Raw genomic sequence first — 19,258 nt, forward strand, 5'->3', positions numbered from 1 at the left:
TCTCACAGAGGATGTTTTGTCATGCTGATAGAATTTTAGATCAAATCAGTACACATTACTTTGAATGTCAACAAGGCAAGCCACTTAATGGAAATTACGTAAACACCGAGCACTATGCCAGCCAATTACATTTGACAACATGGAAGAAGCACTTGCTCTGAGATTAAAAACGTGTTTACAAAGTGTCAAGCTTTGATGGGATAAAAATGCTTTGACACCAAGAGCTGTTAGTCTCAAATAGTGTCCAAAAATTCTGAAAAGGCATTCACATTGTCATCAAGAATGTATTTCAGACCTTTTGAAACGCTTTGCGGAGACAACACAAATGATGTGAGAAACATTGTTGTTTCTCGTAAAAACTTGTAAGGGTCGTGAAGCTGTCTCTGTGTTTTACGTATCCCGCACTGATGCTGGAGACTGCGCTTTGCCGACGGAGACAGGAAATATAGTGCTGTCAACGTCCTCAAGGGAAGAGTCAAACAAGGATTTAAAGAACGGTGAGTCTGCCTGATCAACACATACCAAACTTTCTCCACAGCGCTCTCCCTTTGTTCCCCACCTTCCACCATGAATTATTCATATGCAGAGCATCCATTTTAATATGAATCACTTTGGCAACGGGACAGTGACGTTATTAGGCTGTGTTAATGAATCCATCCTGCTCGCTAGCTGGCTGGCTGACGCCAGTTTCCGTTTGTTTTTGTTTCAACGAAGGAGACCATGCTCTGAAGTATGTGACTGACATTTTGTAAGGCTATGGCAGAGATGTAGGAAGGTGGTTCAAAATAGGTCTGCAAAGCACTGATGTCAGAGAGTCTTTGACAGTATACTCAGAGCGGTGGGTGTGAAAATGACTTCAGTGAGCTCCTTCCACAAAGGAAGGAAGATTGAGGTTGCATGTGTGGAACAAAAATAAGGGTCAGAGTAAAAGGGTGACCCTTTCCTGTAGTTGTTAGCTGAGTATCACGGACAAGGCGCCAATCATCAAGTTGACTTCTCCTCGAAAAACCTCCACAACATGTTGATCTACAAGTAGGAGAGTGATTCAACAACTCCATTGTTTTTTTTCCCCCCTCCACCGTTGCAGTGACGTGATTGTTTTTTTTGTTCAACATGTCTCTGAATAGCATTGTATGGGTTTTCGTCTCAAGGAATTTCGAGGAGCACTCAAAATTCCTTTGAAATCCCTGGCCTCGCATAGCCCCACTCGGCATTGGTAAAAAAAAATCTCTGATGTGCTAATGGTATACTTTGCACTCATGCATGACAAGATGTTTTAATTGACTCAGCCTTTATTCAAACTTTCTGCTTACTACTTGGAGAGTGCTGTGTATCAGTGGACATGTTTAGACTCCTCCAAAGGGAGAAAAAGCAGCATTAGAAAGAAGAGGCAGAGGTAATCAGTAATGCAGTTTCCTATGTCGATTTTTCTTCCCCACACCTGCTGAGTTCAGTCGGCAGAATTTGTTGAGTGGAATAATTATCTTCGATTTTTTTAAATTATTCTTCATTAAATAAACAAAGAGCTTTTTCCTTTTTTTAACGGGGAGTGTGTTGAAATGCAGCCATGTTCCACTCAGACGCTCATGGCGACATAATTTCTATGTATTCATGCCACATGGTGAGAGGGCCCTCCTCTTGTTTCAAAGACAGGGAGGTACATTCCTCTTGTTTAAGGGTGATGAGAATCCCTGAGTCTGGTGGAGTCACATCAGTCTCTCTGGCTGTGTTTTCTGATCCGGTGGTTTTGCGTTAATAACTCACCCTCCCACACATAGTGGCAGCCCTCCCTGTCAGGGATCAAGCTACACAAGAGAGGAGAGAGAAGATTGTGTGCTGGAGATGAAATAAATCATGGACTTGTATAAGGGCAAATCACTGGGCTAAAGAAGTTGCTGGCCCATATACCATATTCTGTTTTGTCCTTATGTTAGGCCCTGATCTGGCTATGCCATATGGCTGTGGGTTACACTTGGTAATTTGGCAGACAAGATTTGTTTATAATTCCCGTGGCATTATTTGATAATGTTTTATAGTAAGAAGAATAGAATTGAGCATAGCTGAATAAAATAGGAAGGATATTTTTCACAAACGACTTCTGAGAGAGTGCGCACATGCTGTGTTTATAAGCGCACAGGGCGAGACCCAGATGCAGACACGGGAGGCAGATAGTTAGAGTCTCTGATATTTATTATAATCCAAGGGGCAGGCAAGAGAATGATTGTGGACAGGCAAAAGATCATAACGAGGTCAGAGTCCAGGACTTGAACCCACAACCCTAGCATTACAAACACCATGCTCTAGACTGGAGTTATGTCATCAGAGCACGCAACAGAACATTGTAATGTCTACACTTGGTTTATTGTTTATCCTGTTAGGGCTAGGGGGCAGTATTGACACGGCTGGATAAAAAACATACCCGATTTAATCTGGTTACCACTCCTACCCAGTAACGAGAATATGCATATACTTATTACATATGGATAGAAAACACCCTAAATTTTCTAAAACTATTTGAATGGTGTCTGTGAGTATAACAGAACTCATTTGGCAGGCAAAACCCTGAGACATTTTCTGACAGGAAGTGGATACCTGATGTGTTGTATTACCTTTAAACCTATGCCATTGAAAAACACAGGGGCTGAGGAATATTTTGGCACTTCCTATTGCTTCCACTAGATGTCACCAGCCTTTACAAAGTGTTTTGAGTCTTCTGGAGGGAGGTCTGACCGAACAAGAGCCATGGAACGATGATGGCCCATTAGACACCTGGCGCGCGAGTTCATGTTGGGTACCCTCGTTCCAATACGTTATAAAAGAGAATGCATTCGTCCACCTTGAATATTATTCATGTTCTGGTTAAAAAGGCCCTAATGATTTATGCTATACAACGTTTGACATGTTTGAACGAACGTAAATATATTTTTTCCCCTCGTTCATGAAGTGAAGTCCGGCGGGCTTAGATCATGTGCTAACAAGACAGAGATTTTTGGACATAAATGATGAGCTTTTTTGAACAAAACTACATTCGTTATGGACCTGTGATACCTGGAAGTGACATCTGATGAAGAGAATCAAAGGTAATGGATTATTTACATAGTATTTTCGATTTTAGATCTCCCCAACATGACGTCTAGTCTGTATCGCAACGCGTATTTTTCTGGGCGCAGTGCTCAGATTATTGCAAAGTGTGATTTCCCAGTAAGGTTATTTTTAAATCTGGCAAGTTGATTGCGTTCAAGAGATGTAAATCTATAATTCTTTAAATGACAATATAATATTTTACCAATGTTTTCTAATTTTAATTATTTAATTTGTGGTGCTGACTTGACTGCCGGTTATTGGAGGGAAACGATTTCCTCAACATCAATGCCATAGTAAAACGCTGTTTTTGGATATAAATATGAACTTGATAGAACTAAAAATGCATGCATTGTCTAACATAATGTCCTAGGAGTGTCATCTGATGGAGATTGTAAAAGGTTAGTGCATCATTTTAGCTGGTTTTATGGTTTTGGTGACCCTGTCTTTGAATTGACAAAACATTACACACAACTCTTGTAAATGTACTGTCCTAACATACTCTAAATTTATGCTTTCGCCGTAAAACCTTTTTGAAATCGTAAAACGTGGTTAGATTAAGGAGATGTTTATCTTTCAAAGGGTGTAAAATAGTTGTATGTTTGAAAAATTTGAATTTTGACATTTATTTGGATTCAAATTTGCCGCTCTTGAAATGCACCTGCTGTTGATGGAGTGCACCACGGGTGGGACGCTTGCGTCCCACCTAGCCCATAGAGGTTAGACACCCGGCAAGTTTAGCACTCACCATAATCATATTTACTATTATAAAAGTTTGATTACCTTTTGTTGTCTTCGTCAGAATGCACTCCCAGGACGTCTACTTCAATAACAAATGTTGGTTTGGTCCAAAATAATCCATCGTTATATCCGAATAGCGGCGTTTTGTTCGTGCGTTCCAGACACTATTCGAAATGGTAAAGAAGTGTCGCGCGCATGGCGCAATTCGTGACAATAAAATTCGAAATATTCCATTACCGTACTTCGAAGCATGTCAACCGCTGTTTAAAATCAATTTTTACGCCATTTTTCTCGTAGAAAAGCGATAATATTCCGACAGGGAATCTCCTTTTCGGCAAACAGAGGAAAAAATCACAAAGGCGGGGGCGGTCGGGTCATGCGCATAAGCCCAGAGTCCCTTGATCGGCCACTTGAGAAAGGCGATAATGTGTTTCAGCCTGGGGCTGGAATGACGACATTCTGTTTTTTCCCGGGCTCTGAGCGCCTATGGACGACGTGGGAAGTGTCACGTTAGAGCAGAGATCCTTAGTAAAAGATAGAGATGGAAAAGAAGTTCAAGAAATGGTCAGACAGGCCACTTCCTGTAAAGGAATCTCTCAGGTTTTGACCTGCCATTTGAGTTCTGTTATACTCACAGACACCATTCAAACAGTTTTATAAACTTTAGGGTGTTTTCTATCCATATGTAATAAGTATATGCATATTCTAGTTACTGGGTAGGAGTGGTAACCAGATTAAATCGGGTATGTTTTTTATCCAGCCGTGTCAATACTGCCCCCTAGCCCTAACAGGTTAACACTACAAACAAAAGGAGCTGATCAAATGCATGCGAAGGGAGCTTAAAGGGACCAAATTCGGTCTCAATGACCAATTTCCAAGGGAGATAAACGAACGTCGTAAGAGACTGTATCCGGTACAAAAACAACAAAGGGAGAATGGTAAGCGTGCCTTTATCATTGTGGACAAACTCTTTATAGATGGACAGCTATTCCGAGACAGCTCCATAACACCATGGCTGTACTAAATTCTACAGGGACTTCAGGTTACGAAAAAAAAGAAGGTATGGGAACTGTAAAAATAGCTGAACATTATGAAGTGGATATAAACACACACATACTCAATTACATGCTTGCTTACACATACACACACACACACCTGATCTTGCTCTTCTCTCACACACTTTCTCTCTTTTCTTCTCTCCCTCTCTCTCTATTGTTGAGAACGGTTTTATAATTTAATGTGTTTATTGTTTGTCTCTTTTTTATGTATTTGTCTACAAGTTTATATATGTTTACAACAAGCAAGGGGAAGATATCAGAATAGGGGCCTTGGGGAATAATGACATATTGTACGGAATACATTTGTACTGTAGTGAAGCCTTTTCTAGAGTAATGCAAGGTCTCTTTCATGATCATGTGAAACGGCAATTGCTGTGGAAATGCTGGGATGAGGTTTTCAATTATGTTAACCTGTTATGGATAGGGGGCAGTATTTTCACAGCCGGATAAAAAACGTACCCGATTTAATCTGATTATTACTCCTGCCCAGAAACTAGAATATGCATATAATTATTAGCTTTGGATAGAAAACACTCCAAAGTTTCTAAAACTGTTTGAATGGTGTCTGTGAGTATAACAGAACTCATTTGGCAGGCCAAAACCTGAGAAGATTCTGTACAGGAAGTACCCTGTCTGACCATTTCTTGGCCTTCTTTGCCATCTCTATCCATTACAGAGGATCTCTGCTGTTACGTGACACTTCCTACGGCTCACATGGTCTCTCATAAGGCGGCAAAAAGCTGAATCGTGGCTTTGCAGGCTCTGGTTGAAACAAAGTAGCGCGTTTGGGTAGTGGCTGGTTACAGTACTGTGAGATTCAGGTGCGTGCCCGCGTCGACAGAATGCTTTGTTTTCTTTCCTCTGTTTACCTAAACGCACATTCCCGGTCGGAATATTATCGCTTTTTTACGAGAAAAATGGCATAAAAATTGATTTTAAACAGCGGTTGACATGCTTCGAAGTACGGTAATGGAATATTTAGAAATCTTTTGTCACGAATTGCGCCATGCTCGTAACCCTTATTTACACTTCGGATAGTGTCTAGAACGCACGAACAAAACGCCGCTATTTGGATATAACGATGGATTATTTTGGACCAAACCAACATTTGTTATTGAAGTAGCAGTCCTGGGAGTGCATTCTGACGAAGAACACCAAAGGTAATCAAACTTTTGTAATAGTAAATCGAAGTTTGGTCAGGGCTAAACTTGGTTGGTGTCTAAATAGCTAGCCGTGATGGCTGGGCTATCTACTGAGAATATTGCAAAATGTGCTACTGTTTTTCAGCCATGGCCTGCAAAGTCATCATTCAACGTTCTGGCGCCTTCTGAGAGCCTATGGGAGCGTTAGAAAATGTCACGTTACAGCAGAGATCCCTGTTTTAGATAAAGAGGATCAAGAAGGCCAAGAAATAGTCAGAGAGGGCGCTTCCTGTTTGGAATCTTCTCAGGTTTTGGCCTGCCAAATGAGTTCTGTTATACTCACAGACACCATTCAAACAGTTTTAGAAACTTTGGAGTGTTTTCTATCCAAAGCTAGTAATTATATGCATATTCTAGTTTCTGGGCAGGAGTAATAATCAGATTAAATCGGGTACGTTTTTTATCCGGCCGGGAAAATACTTCCCCCTATCCATAACAAGTTAAATGACTATTGCAGCTGGAAACGGCAGATTTTTTATGGAATATCTACATAGGCGTACAGAGGCCCATTATCAGCAACCATCACTCTTGTGTTCCAATAGCACGTTGTGTTGATCATTAGAAAACGTTTTTGCAATTATGTTAGCACAGATGAAAACTGTTGTTCTGATTAAAGAAGTAATAAAACTGGCCTTCTTTAGACTAGTTGAGTATCTGGAGCATAAGCATTTGTGAGTTCGATCACAAGCTCAAAATTGCCAGAAACAAAGACCTTTCTTCTGAAAGTCATCAGTCTATTCTTCTTCTGAGAAATGAAGGCCAACATCCCATAGTCGCCTCTTCACTGTTGACGTTGAGACTGGTGTTTTGCAGGTACTATTTAATGAAGCTGCCAGTTGAGGACTTGTGAGGCGTCTGTTTCTCAAACTAGACACTCTAATGTACTTGTCCTCTTGCTCAGTTCTGCACCGGGGCCTCCCACTACTCTTCCTAATCTGGTTAAAGCCTATGTAGATATTCCATAAAAAATACTCAGTTTCCAGCTACAATAGTTATTTACAACATTAACAATGTCTACACTGTATTTCTGATCAATTTGATGTTATTTTAATGGACAAAAAATGTACTTTTCTTTCAAAAACAAGGACATTTCTAAGTGACCCCAAACTTTTGAACGGTAGTGTATATGCCACTATAATTACACTTAACCTACAGTTAACATGATCAGAAATGTTAAAACACCATAAGATTATGCACCTGGTAGACAACAGTATTCCATGTCCTCGCATCAATGTTAACATTTACCTGTCCTTAGTATTCATCCTCATCCACCTCAGATGTGATTCCCTTTTGGACAATAAAATGTGAGAGGAAAATAACTTTGATTTGTCTGGGCGGCTGTCTTTAAATTTCTTTCGAGCAATTCACGGTGGCGCAATCATCTTTTAATGGCCTGGCTTTGCAGGAGCGCGTAGTGGCCTTTGGCTGATAGTCCTGCCCAGTGATTCGGCTCTGGATTACTCTGGTCTCAAGTTACATCCACAGGCTATTGACTTCAGCCACAGACACTATCCAATCAATATTTGAGAGTGCACTATAGCAGTTGTAACACCATTGCAATTTCATTGATCCCTCTTCAATTCCACATAAGGTTAGAGAAAGAATAAAGTTTTCTTTGAGTGAAACTAGACTCCCAAGGCTATAGTTTATAGGCAATTTTCAGCCAGCGGGAACAATCTTCTGAGAGTGGTCTTACAGCTTGTAGCTCTGTTATCATCGCATAGTTGTTCACATTTCTGAAAATCCTTACCTTTTTGTAAAGGGAGCCTGTCTCTGAGAACTTGGCTTGTGGCTTACTATAAAGATATTTTTACAAAGAAAACACCCCATTGTAAAGTATTTCAGGTTAGTTTTGTCTTTGAATATACATAGTGCAATCATTTCTAATGTTTGTGGGCAAGAAAACAGTCTATGACACACCAAATGCAAGTGATCAACATTTAGGCCATGCCAGTTTGCGACATCATATGGTTCTAACCAGCTAAATAAATCTTTGCATGTTGGCTAGGGGGCAATTCCATGGTAACAGAGTGATGCTGAGAGTCAGATTTCTCACTTTAAAAGGCATGTCAAACAAAAACAAAGTTAAACAAACCATACAACTCTATACACAAGAACTGCTTTTAACAATTTCTAAAGAAAATTTTGCAAAAGCACATTTACTTGAAGAACAGTACAGATGCTAAGTTTGGTAACAGAATGATATCACAAACAGCCAAAACCGCCATAATGTTCTTCAATGGACATTGTAAAAAATCTAGGTCTGTCTCATTCTGTTACTGTAGAATTGCCCTAGGTTAAATACCTATTTCTGAACTCAAAACCCCTTTCCGAAAAATATGTGATACTCGTTTTATTGACCAACATGGTTAGATAGCTGATGAACTAGCCTCAGGATGCAATACCAGACAAACAACGTTGTGATGCTGACCGAAAACCATCAAAACCTCATTCAGTCGGAGTCTGACACATCACCTTGTTTTTCCCTCTGTGTCATAGAGAAATGTGCTGCTCCTCAACAGCATATCGATGTGTAGAGCACCATGAAATGATGTGTCAATACAGTACTCCATGTGAGCGAAGCCACCTGTGAATAATGTGAAACCCTAGCAGAGGCAGAAAGGATCTTGACACATTATATTGCTAAGTGTGTGAATTGGACCATATTGTTGTCCTGCCTGAGCATTTGAAATGCAACCAGTGCTTTTGACTGTCAGGGAAAACGTATGTGAGTACAAAGTACATATTTTCTTAGGGATGTAGTGGAATAAAAGTAAAAGTTGTCAAAAATATAAATAGTAAAGTACAGATACCCCAAAAAATGACTGAAGTAGTACTTTAAAGTATTTTTACTTAAGTACTTTACACCACTGGTCAGTAAGCACAATCCACTCAATGGAAAACGAGATGCTGTTTATAAAGTACATTTTCTGGGCTGCCAGATGTGTATTTGCATTTAGGAACAACCCTTAATGTAGGCTGGCATGTAGAAAAGGCAATCAAGAAAAAAAAATTGTAACATACCATACAATTCTGTCTGCTAGTAAAAGCATTTAGCGGTATATAGAATGTTGGACAATGCATTGCATAATGATGAGCTACTGTACTCAATAGTACAGTTACTGCATATTTTATAATATAGTTGTTATAATATACAGTTTTGTTCAGTACTGTATATTAACTACCTTTGCATTATTAACAATTTACAGTGGGGGAAAAAAGTATTTGATCCCCTGCTGATTTTGTATGTTTGCCCACTGACAAATAAATGATCAGTCTATAATTTTAATGGTAGGTTTATTTGAACAGTGAGAGACAGAATAACAACAAAAATATCCAGAAAAACGCATGTCAAAAATGTTATAAATTGATTTGCATTTTAATGAGGGAAATAAGTATTTGACCCCCTCTCAATCAGAAAGATTTCTGGCTCCCAGGTGTCTTTTATTCAGGTAACGAGCTGAGATTAGGAGCACACTCTTAAAGGGAGTGCTCCTAATCTCAGTTTGTTACCTGAATAAAAGACACCTGTCCACAGAAGCAATCAATCAATCAGATTCCAAACTCTCCACTATGGCCAAGACCAAAGAGCTCTCCAAGGATGTCAGGGACAAGATTGTAGACCTACAGTAGGCTGTAATGGGCTACAAGAACATCGCCAAGCAGCTTGGTGAGAAGGTGACAACATTTGGTGTGATTATTCGCAAATGGAAGAAACACAAAAGAACTGTCAATATCCCTCGGCCTGGGGCTCCATGCAAGATCTCACCTCGTGGAGTTGCAATGATCATGACAACGGGGATGAATCAGCCCAGAACTACACTGGAGTACCTTGTCAATGATCTCAAGGCAGCTGGGACCATAGTCACCAAGAAAACAATTGGTAACACACTACGCCGTGAAGGACTGAAATCCCGCAAGGTGCCCCTGCTCAAGAATACATCCCCCTGCTCAAGAATACAAGGTCTGAAGTTTGCCAATGAACATCTGAATGATTCAGAGGACAACTGGGTGAAAGTGTTGTGGTCAGATGAGACCAAAATGGAGCTCTTTGGCATCAACTCAACTCGCCGTGTTTGGAGGAGGAGGAATGCTGCCTATGACCCCAAGAACACCATCTCCACCGTCAAACATGGAGATGGAAACATTATGCTTTGGGGGTGTTTTTCTGCTAAGGGGACAGGACAACTTCACCGCATCAAAGGGACGATGGACGGGGCCATGTACCGTCAAATCTTGGGTGAGAACCTCCTTCCCTCAGCCAGGGCACTGAAAATGGGTCGTGGATGGGTATTCCAGCATGACAATGACCCAAAACACACGGCCAAGGCAACAAAGGAGTGGCTCAAGAAGATTCACATTAAAGGTTCTTGAGTGGCCTAGCCAGTCTCCAGACCTTAATCCCATAGAAAATCTGTGGAGGGAGCTGAAGGTTCGAGTTGCCAAACGTCAGCCTCGAAACCTTAATGACTTGGAGAAGATCTGCAAAGAGGAGTGGGACAAAATCCCTCCTGAGATGTGTGCAAACCTGGTGGCCAACTACAAGAAACATCTGACCTCTGTGATTGCCAACAAGGGTTTTGCCAGCAAGTACTAAGTCATGTTTTGCAGAGGGGTCAAATACTTATTTCCCTCATTAAAATGCAAATCATTTTATAACATTTTTGACATGTGTTTTTCTGGATGTTTTTGTTGTTATTCTGTCTCTCACTGTTCAAATAAACCTACCATTAAAATTATAGACTGATCATTTCTTTGTCAGTGGGCAAACGTACAAAATCAGCAGGGGATCAAATACTTTTTTCCCTCACTGTAGGTTAAACACTATGAATCAAAATGTCATAAAAACAAACATTTACTCCTATAACCCTTGTATTTGTCCTCTGTTTCTCTGAGCAAGTCGACACAGGAAGTGAAAAAAAACACTGCCTTAGGGATGTAGCAGGGCCTCCAGATTGGGCCGCCATTGAAACGTGCCCAGCCAAGGTGACGTGGCGCCACACTAATCTGTATCTGTGCTGATGGAGAGGATAAGGTTAGAGAAGACCTCAGGTGCAAGACCCAGAGCAGCTGTTCCTGGGCCAGCTACACATTTGCTGGCTGCGATCGGACAGCCCTCTCCAGCTGAGCATGGGTCTGTTGTCTGTGCTATATTTGATACGGCTGTGGTTAATTAATAGGCTTCTATTAATAAGAATGGGAGCTGTTAGAGATCTCTTTCCTCACAGCTCCCTGTTGTAGAGTAGAACAGCCTGACAGCCATTTGCACTGCATTATTGATGAAGCCAATGGCTCTCAAAGAATTAGAGTTTTGTTTCTTTCTCTGTATTACCATTACATTTCTTGGTAATTTTTACTTGATTGTATCACATACATTTGCATAATTGTTTTAAGACTTTATGTAAAACCTGGTGGGGTCATGGTATGAAAAAAGGTTTCACTTCCTTTTGCTATCCATTCTGAGTTGCTGATATCCTCCTGGGGTTGGATGAAGCTGTGCTGTGATTTAGCCAATGCAACAAATGTCCCTTGTCAGACTCCCCCAGTTTAAGCCAATGGTATGAGTGCTAAGTTGAAGAGTGTGGGCAGTTGGCTAATGGACACAGTCAATTAATTCCTAATACAGAGGTGAGCGAATTTCAGGACATCTAGAGACAACATTACCCTCCCAAAATCCCCTCCTCAATCGGTCCAGCAGCAGTCTTCAATTTGGTCAGTGATTCCGTTCAGCTGACTGGCTCCACTTACCTTTTGTGACCCATTAAGGAATCAGGAGAAGCTATGGTGATCTGGGGCATTTCTGGACCGCTAAGTGGTTGAGTGAGCACAAGGATTTTCTAACTTCATTTTGACAAAATGTATGTTCCCGTAATTGATGACCCACCATTCCTAGACGTCTGAAAATGTTGTGATTGCTAACTGAGGTATAAAGCACAAAATTGGCTCAACAGAAGGAAATGTGGTAACAGCTGAGTCAAAATGACTGGTTGACAAGCGGGCTGACCCTTATCTAAAAAATGAATGGGCAAATAACAGTCATTATGTAGCCTACAGCTGATGTATTAGTTTGATACAACAGCGACTGGCTCCAGAAACAGGAAAATCATCCATTAGAACATTTGGCAATCTGATTAACATCTTTCACTCATCCACACATCCTTGTACTGCCGTTCCTAGATCAGAATCACATGTTTACTTGATGACAGTTGGCTCTGCCCATGCAAGGACTAGCTGCCCACGACAGGCACTGTTGAGCTGACTCCATAAGCCTGCCTCGGGGTATGGTGCAGTACTGTTGTTGCCATGGCGCAGAGATAACCTCTCATAAGGATCATTTGTCTCCTGAATTTCTGTTCAGAACACCCGCTGGCCAAGCCTTATATTCTCTCAATAACATTTATATGGATTTAAAGCCCTCAATCCTGTTGTAATTCTCTGAGTGCCAAGAAACTATTCCAGGGTTTTGGCAAGTTGTATTTGGTATAACTGTTTTAAATGGAGGGCCCTGGGTCATCAACATGTTAATATTGTCTGCTCTGGCTCGTCAAACCATGTTAATTCGGTCTTTGATGTTAGCTATTAGTTAGGCTTATTGTCAATTTCATGGAGAGTAGTTTAGTAGTCCTATTACAGTGCCTTCAGAAAGTATTCACACACTTTTTCCACATTTTGTTGTGTTACAGCCTGAATTTAAAATGGATTAAATTGAGATGTGTTCTTACTGGCATGCACACAATACCCCATAATATCAGTGGTTTAATGTTTTTAGAATATTTTACAAATTAATACAAAATTAACCTGTTGGGGGTAGGGGGCAGTATTTACACGGCCGGATAAAAAACGTACCCGATTTAATCTGGTTATTACTACTGCCCAGAAACTAGAATATGCATATAATTATTGGCTTTTGATAGAAAACCCCCTAAAGTTTCTAAAACTGTTTGAATGGTGTCTGTGAGTATAACAGAACTCATATGGCAGGCAAAAACCTGAGAAGATTCTGTACAGGAAGTGGCCTGTCTGACCATTCCTTGAGCTTCTTGCCTCTGTTTATTGAAGACTGAGGATCTTTGCTGTAACATGACACTTCCTACGGCTCCCATAGGCTCTCAGAAGGCGGGAAAAAGCTGAATGATGTAATTCCAGCCCCAGGCTGAAACACATTTGCGCTTTTGGCAAGTGGCCGATCAGAGGACAATGGGCTTAGGCGCGTGCACGAGTCGACCCCATGCTTTATTTTCTTTCGTCTTTTTACCTAAAGGCAGATTCCCGGTCGGAATATTATCCCTTTTTTATGAGAAAAATGGCATAAAAATTGATTTTAAACAGCGGTTGACATGTTTCGAAGTACGGTAATGGAATATTTAGAATTTTTTTTGTCACGAAATGCGTCGTGCTCGTCACCCTTCTTTAACCTTTCGGATAGTGTCTTGAACGCACGAACAAAACGCCGCTGTTTGGATATAACTATGGATTATTTGGGACCAAACCAACATTTGTTATTGAAGTAGAAGTCCTGGGAGTGCATTCTGATGAAGAACACCGAAGGTAATAACATTTTTCTTATAGTAAATCTGACTTTGGTGAGTGCTAAACTTGCTGGGTGTCTAAATGGCTAGCCCTGTGATGCCGGGCTATCTACTTAGAATATTGCAAAATGTGCATTCACCGAAAAGCTATTTTAAAATCGGACATATCGAGTGCATAGAGGAGTTCTGTATCTATAATTCTTAAAATAATTGTTATGCTTTTTGTGAACATTTATCGTGAGTAATTTAGTACATTTTTTGTAAATTCACCGGAAGTTTGCGGGGGGTATGCTAGTTCTGAACGTCACATGCTAATGTAAAAAGCTGGTTTTTGATATAAATATGAACTTGATTGAACAAAACATGCATGTATTGTATAACATAATGTCCTAGGTGTGTCATCTGATGAAGATCATCAAAGGTTAGTGCTGCATTTAGCTGTCTTCTGGGTTTTTGTGACATTATATGCTAGCTTGAAAAATGGGTGTCTGATTATTTCTGGCTGGGTACTCTGCTGACATAATCTAATGTTTTGCTTTCGTTGTAAAGCCTTTTTGAAATCGGACAGTGTGGTTAGATTAACGAGAGTCTTGTCTTTAAAATGGTGTTAAATAGTCATATGTTTGAGAAATTGAAGTAATAGCATTTCTAAGGTATTTGAATAACCCGCCACAGGATTCCACTGGCTGTTACGTAGGTGGGACGATTTCGTCCCACTGGCCCTAGAGAAGTTAAAAGCTGAAATGTCTTGAGTCAATAAGTGTAAGAACTGATGCTGGAGATGAGAAGCAGGTACAGTGAGTTGAACATTTAACTTCTTGGTGACAGGGGGCAGTATTCCGAAATATAGATGAATAACGTGCCCAAATTAAACTGCCTGCTACTCGGGCCCAGAAGGTAGGATATGCATATTATTAGTAGATTTGGATAGAACACACTCTGAAGTTTCTAAAACTGTTGGAATGATGTCTGTGAGTATAACAGAACTCATATGGCAGGCAAAAACCTGAGAAAAAATCCAACCAGGAAGTGACTTGTAGTTATTCTATCTAATCCCTATACAAACTGCAGTGTCTGTGTGGTCATTTTGCACTTCCTAAGGCTTCCACTAGATGTCAACAGTCTTTAGAACCTTGTTTTATGCTTCTACTGTTACTGGGCAGAGAATAAGAGCTGACTCAAGCCTGGGACCAACGAGTTGTTTACTGCGCTAGCACACATTCCTTCTTTTTCCTCTGTAATGAATATGCTATTGTCCGGTTGGAATATTATCGAAGATTTATGATAAAAAGACCCTAAGGATTGATTGTAAACATTGTTTGACATGTTTCTACGAACGGTAATGGAACTATTTGACTTTGCGTCTCTGGTTTTGCGCTTGCGCGTTATGTTTTGGAATAGTGATCTGAACGCGCGAACAAAACTGAGGTATTTGGACATAAATATGGAGTTTATCGAACAAAACAAACATTTCTTGTGAAAGTGGGAGTCCTGGGAGTGCATTCCGACGAAGATCAGCAAAGGTAAGTGAAGATTTATAATACTAATTCTGAGTTTAGTTCACTCAAGAACTTGGCGGGTAACTGTATAGCTTGCTTTGATGGCTGAGCTCTGTACTCAGAATATTGAAAAATGTGCTTTTGCCCGTAAAGCTATTTTAAAATCTGACACAGAGGTTGCATTAAGGAGAAGTGTATCTATAATTCTTTCAATAACTGTTGTAAATTCTATCACCGTTTATGATGAGTATTTTTGTAAATTGATGTGCTCATTCACCGGAAGTTTTGGAGGGAATACATTTTCTGAACATCATGCGCCAATGTAAAATGGGGTTTATGAATATAAATATGAACTTTATTGAGCAAAACACACATGTATTTTGTAACATTGAGTCCTGGGAGTGTCATCTGATGAAGATCATCAAAGGTTAGTGATTCATTTTAGCTGTATTTCTGGTTTTTGTGATGCCTCTCCTTGCTTGGAAAATGGCTGTGTGGTTTTTCTTGTTTAGCCGCTGTCCTAACATAATCTAATGTTATGCTTTCGCCGTAAAGCCTTTTCGAAATCGGACACTGTGGTTGGATTAAGGAGAATCTTATCTTTAAAATGGTGTGTAATACTTGTATGTTTGAGAAATTTGAATTAGCGTCCCACATGTCCCAGAGAGGTTAATGAACGGACAAGTGACAGAACAACAACAGCGTCAGAACAAAACGAGGGAACAAAATGACAATAACGCTGAAGCGAGGAACAACTTCGGGAACAGACAGATATACAGTAAGGGATGTAATGAAAGCAGGTGATTGAGTCCGTAGTGCTGGGCAGCCTTGCACCCTCAAGCACCAGGGAGGGAGAGCGCATTCCTGGAAAAAAACCCTCACCAATGCCCATTACAGCCCAAAAGGAATGTGGACAAACTCAAACATCTTCAGGCCCGAGCAAGAGAATCCCCCAGAGCCAGAACGCTCTGCTTAAAGACATTGTTTAAAAAAATTCTTCTTCCTGATTTTTTGTTTTTAGCAACAAGGGAGGACTTTGGTGCATCAAGTGACACTGAGACAAATGACACTGAGAAGTCCGGACTAGGGCTGGTCACGACCGTATTATGGCGCCATAGTGAAATGGCAGCAGTTTTACAGGCGCCCAATCAATTGCGCTATGTGGGTTTTTTTGTGTTATTTGTAACTTATTTTGTACATAATGTTTCTGCCACCGTATCTTACGGCAAAAAAGAGCTTCAGGATATCAGGACAGCGATCATTCACCTCTGATTAGACAAAGATTTTTTCTTCAACAAGCAAGACGCACAGGATATTCTCCAAACACCCGACAGAGCCAACATCCCCGTTATTTGTAAGAGGAAGTGATGCAGGTACAGAGGACAAAGAGCCAGATGCCTGGTCAGGACCCGGAAAAGGCAAGTGGGAAAGCTGCCATTACCATCAATACTACTCACCAACATGCAATCATTGGACAATAAACTAGATGAGGTACGATCACGAATATCCTACCAAAGGGACATCAAAAACTGCAATATCTTATGTTTCACGGAATCGTGGCTGAATAACGACATGGATTTTCAGCTAGCGGGATATACGCTGCACCGGCAAGATAGAACAGCACACTCCGGTAAGACGAGGGGGGGCGGTCTGTGCATATTTGTAAACAACAGCTGGTGCACGAAATCTAAGGAAGTCTCTAGATTTTGCTCGCCTGAAGTAGAGTATATTGTGATAAATTGCAGGCCACACCACTTGCCTAGAGAGTTTTCAGCTATACTTTTCGTGGCTGTTTATATACCACCAGAGACAGATGCTGGCACTAAGACCGCACTCAGTCAGCTGTACTGTATAAGGAAATAAGCAAACATAAAACCACTCACCCAGTGGCGGCGCTACTAGTGGCTGGAGACTTTAATGCAGGGAAACTTAAATCAGTTCTAGCAAATTTCCATCAACATGTTAACCTGTTAGGGCTAGGGGGCAGTATTGACACGGCTGGATAAAAAACGTACCCGATTTAATCTGGTTACTACTCCTGCCCAGTAACTAGAATATGCATATAATTATTGGCTTTGGATAGAAAACACCCTAAAGTTTCTAAAACTGTTTGAATGGTGTCTGTGAGTATAACAGAACTCATATGGCAGGCAAAAACCTGAGAAGATTTCATGCAGGAAGTGGCCTGTCTGACAAGGTGTCGTTCTTCTTGCCTCTGTTTATTGAAGACTGAGGATCTCTGCTATAATGTGACACTTCCTACGGCTCCCATAGGCTCTCAGAAGGCGGCAAAAAGCTGAATCGTGGCTTTGCAGGCTGTGGCTGAAAAAAAGTAGAGCGTTTGGTTAGTGGCTGGTTACAGTGCTGTGAGACTCAGGCGCGTGCCCGCGTCGATTGAATTCTTTGTTTTCTTTCCTCTGTTTACCTAAACGCAGATTCCCGGTCGGAATATTATCGCTTTTTTACGAGAAAAATGGCATAAAAATGGATTTTAAACAGCGGTTGACATGCTTCGAAGTACGGTAATGGAATATTTAGAATTTTTTTTGTCACGAATTGCGCCATGCTCGTGACCCTTATTTACACTTCGGATAGTGTCTTGAACGCACGAACAAAACCCCGCTATTTGGATATAACGATGGATTATTTTGGACCAAACCAACATTTGTTATTGAAGTAGCAGTCCTGGGAGTGCATTCTGACGAAGAACATCAAAGGTAATCAAACTTCTGTAATAGTAAATCTGAGTTTGGTCAGGGCTAAACTTGGTGGGTGTCTAAATAGCTAGCCGTGATGGCTGGGCTATCTACTGAGAATATTGCAAAATGTGCTTTCACCGAAAAGCTATTTTAAAATCGGACACCTCGATTGCACAAAGGAGTTCTGTATCTATAATTCTTAAAATAATTGTTATGTTTTTTGTGAACGTTTATCGTGAGTAATTTAGTAAATTCACCGGAAGTGTTCGGTCGGAATGCTAGTTCTGAACGTCACATGCTAATGTAAAAAGCTGGTTTTTGATATAAATATGAACTTGATTGAACAAAACATGCATGTATTGTGTAACATAATGTCCTAGGTGTGTCATCTGATGAAGATCATCAAAGGTTAGTGCTGCATTTAGCTGTCTTCTAGGTTTTTGTGACATTATATGCTAGCTTGAAAAATGGGTGTCTGTTTATTTCTGGCTGGGTACTCTGCTGACATAATCTAATGTTTTGCTTTCGTTGTAAAGCCTTTTTGAAATCGGACAGTGTGGTTAGATTAACGAGAGTCTTGTCTTTAAATTGGTGTAAAATAGTCATATGTTTGAGAAATTGAAGTAATAGCATTTCTAAGATATTTGAAAATCGCGCCACGGGATTACACTGGCTGTTGCGTAGGTGGGACGATTTCGTCCCGCCTAGCCCAGAGAGGTTAACCTGTTAGGGCTAGGGGGCAGCATTTGCACGTCTGGATAAAACAAATGTACCCGATTTAATCTGGTTACTAATCCTACCCAGTAACTAGAATATGCATATACTTATTATATATGGATAGAAAACACTCTAAAGTTTCTAAAACTGTTTGAATGGTGTCTGTGAGTATAACAGAACTCATTTGGCAGGCAAAACCCTGAGACATTTTCTGACAGGAAGTGGATACCTGATGTGTTGTATTGACTTTAAACCTATCCCATTGAAAAACACAGGGGCTGAGGAATATTTTGGCACTTCCTATTGCTTCCACTAGATGTCACCAGCCTTTACAAAGTGTTTTGAGTCTTCTGGAGGGAGATCTGACCGAACAAGAGCCATGGAACGATGATGTCCCATTAGACACCTGGCGCGCGAGTTCATGTTGGGTACCCTCGTTCCAATACGTTATAAAAGAGTATGCATTCGTCCACCTTGAATATTATTCATGTTCTGGTTAAAAAAGGCCCTAATGATTTATGCTATACAACGTTTGACATGTTTGAACGAACGTAAATATATTTTTTCCCCTCGTTCATGACGAGAAGTCCGGCTGGCTTAGATCATGTGCTAACAAGACGGAGATTTTTGGACATAAATGATGAGCTTTTTTGAACAAAACTACATTCGTTATGGACCTGTGATACCTGGAAGTGACATCTGATGAAGAGAATCAAAGGTAATGGATTATTT

The sequence above is a fragment of the Salmo salar genome, chromosome ssa15 (assembly GCF_905237065.1).
Source record: "Salmo salar chromosome ssa15, Ssal_v3.1, whole genome shotgun sequence".
Lineage (NCBI taxonomy): Eukaryota > Metazoa > Chordata > Actinopteri > Salmoniformes > Salmonidae > Salmo > Salmo salar.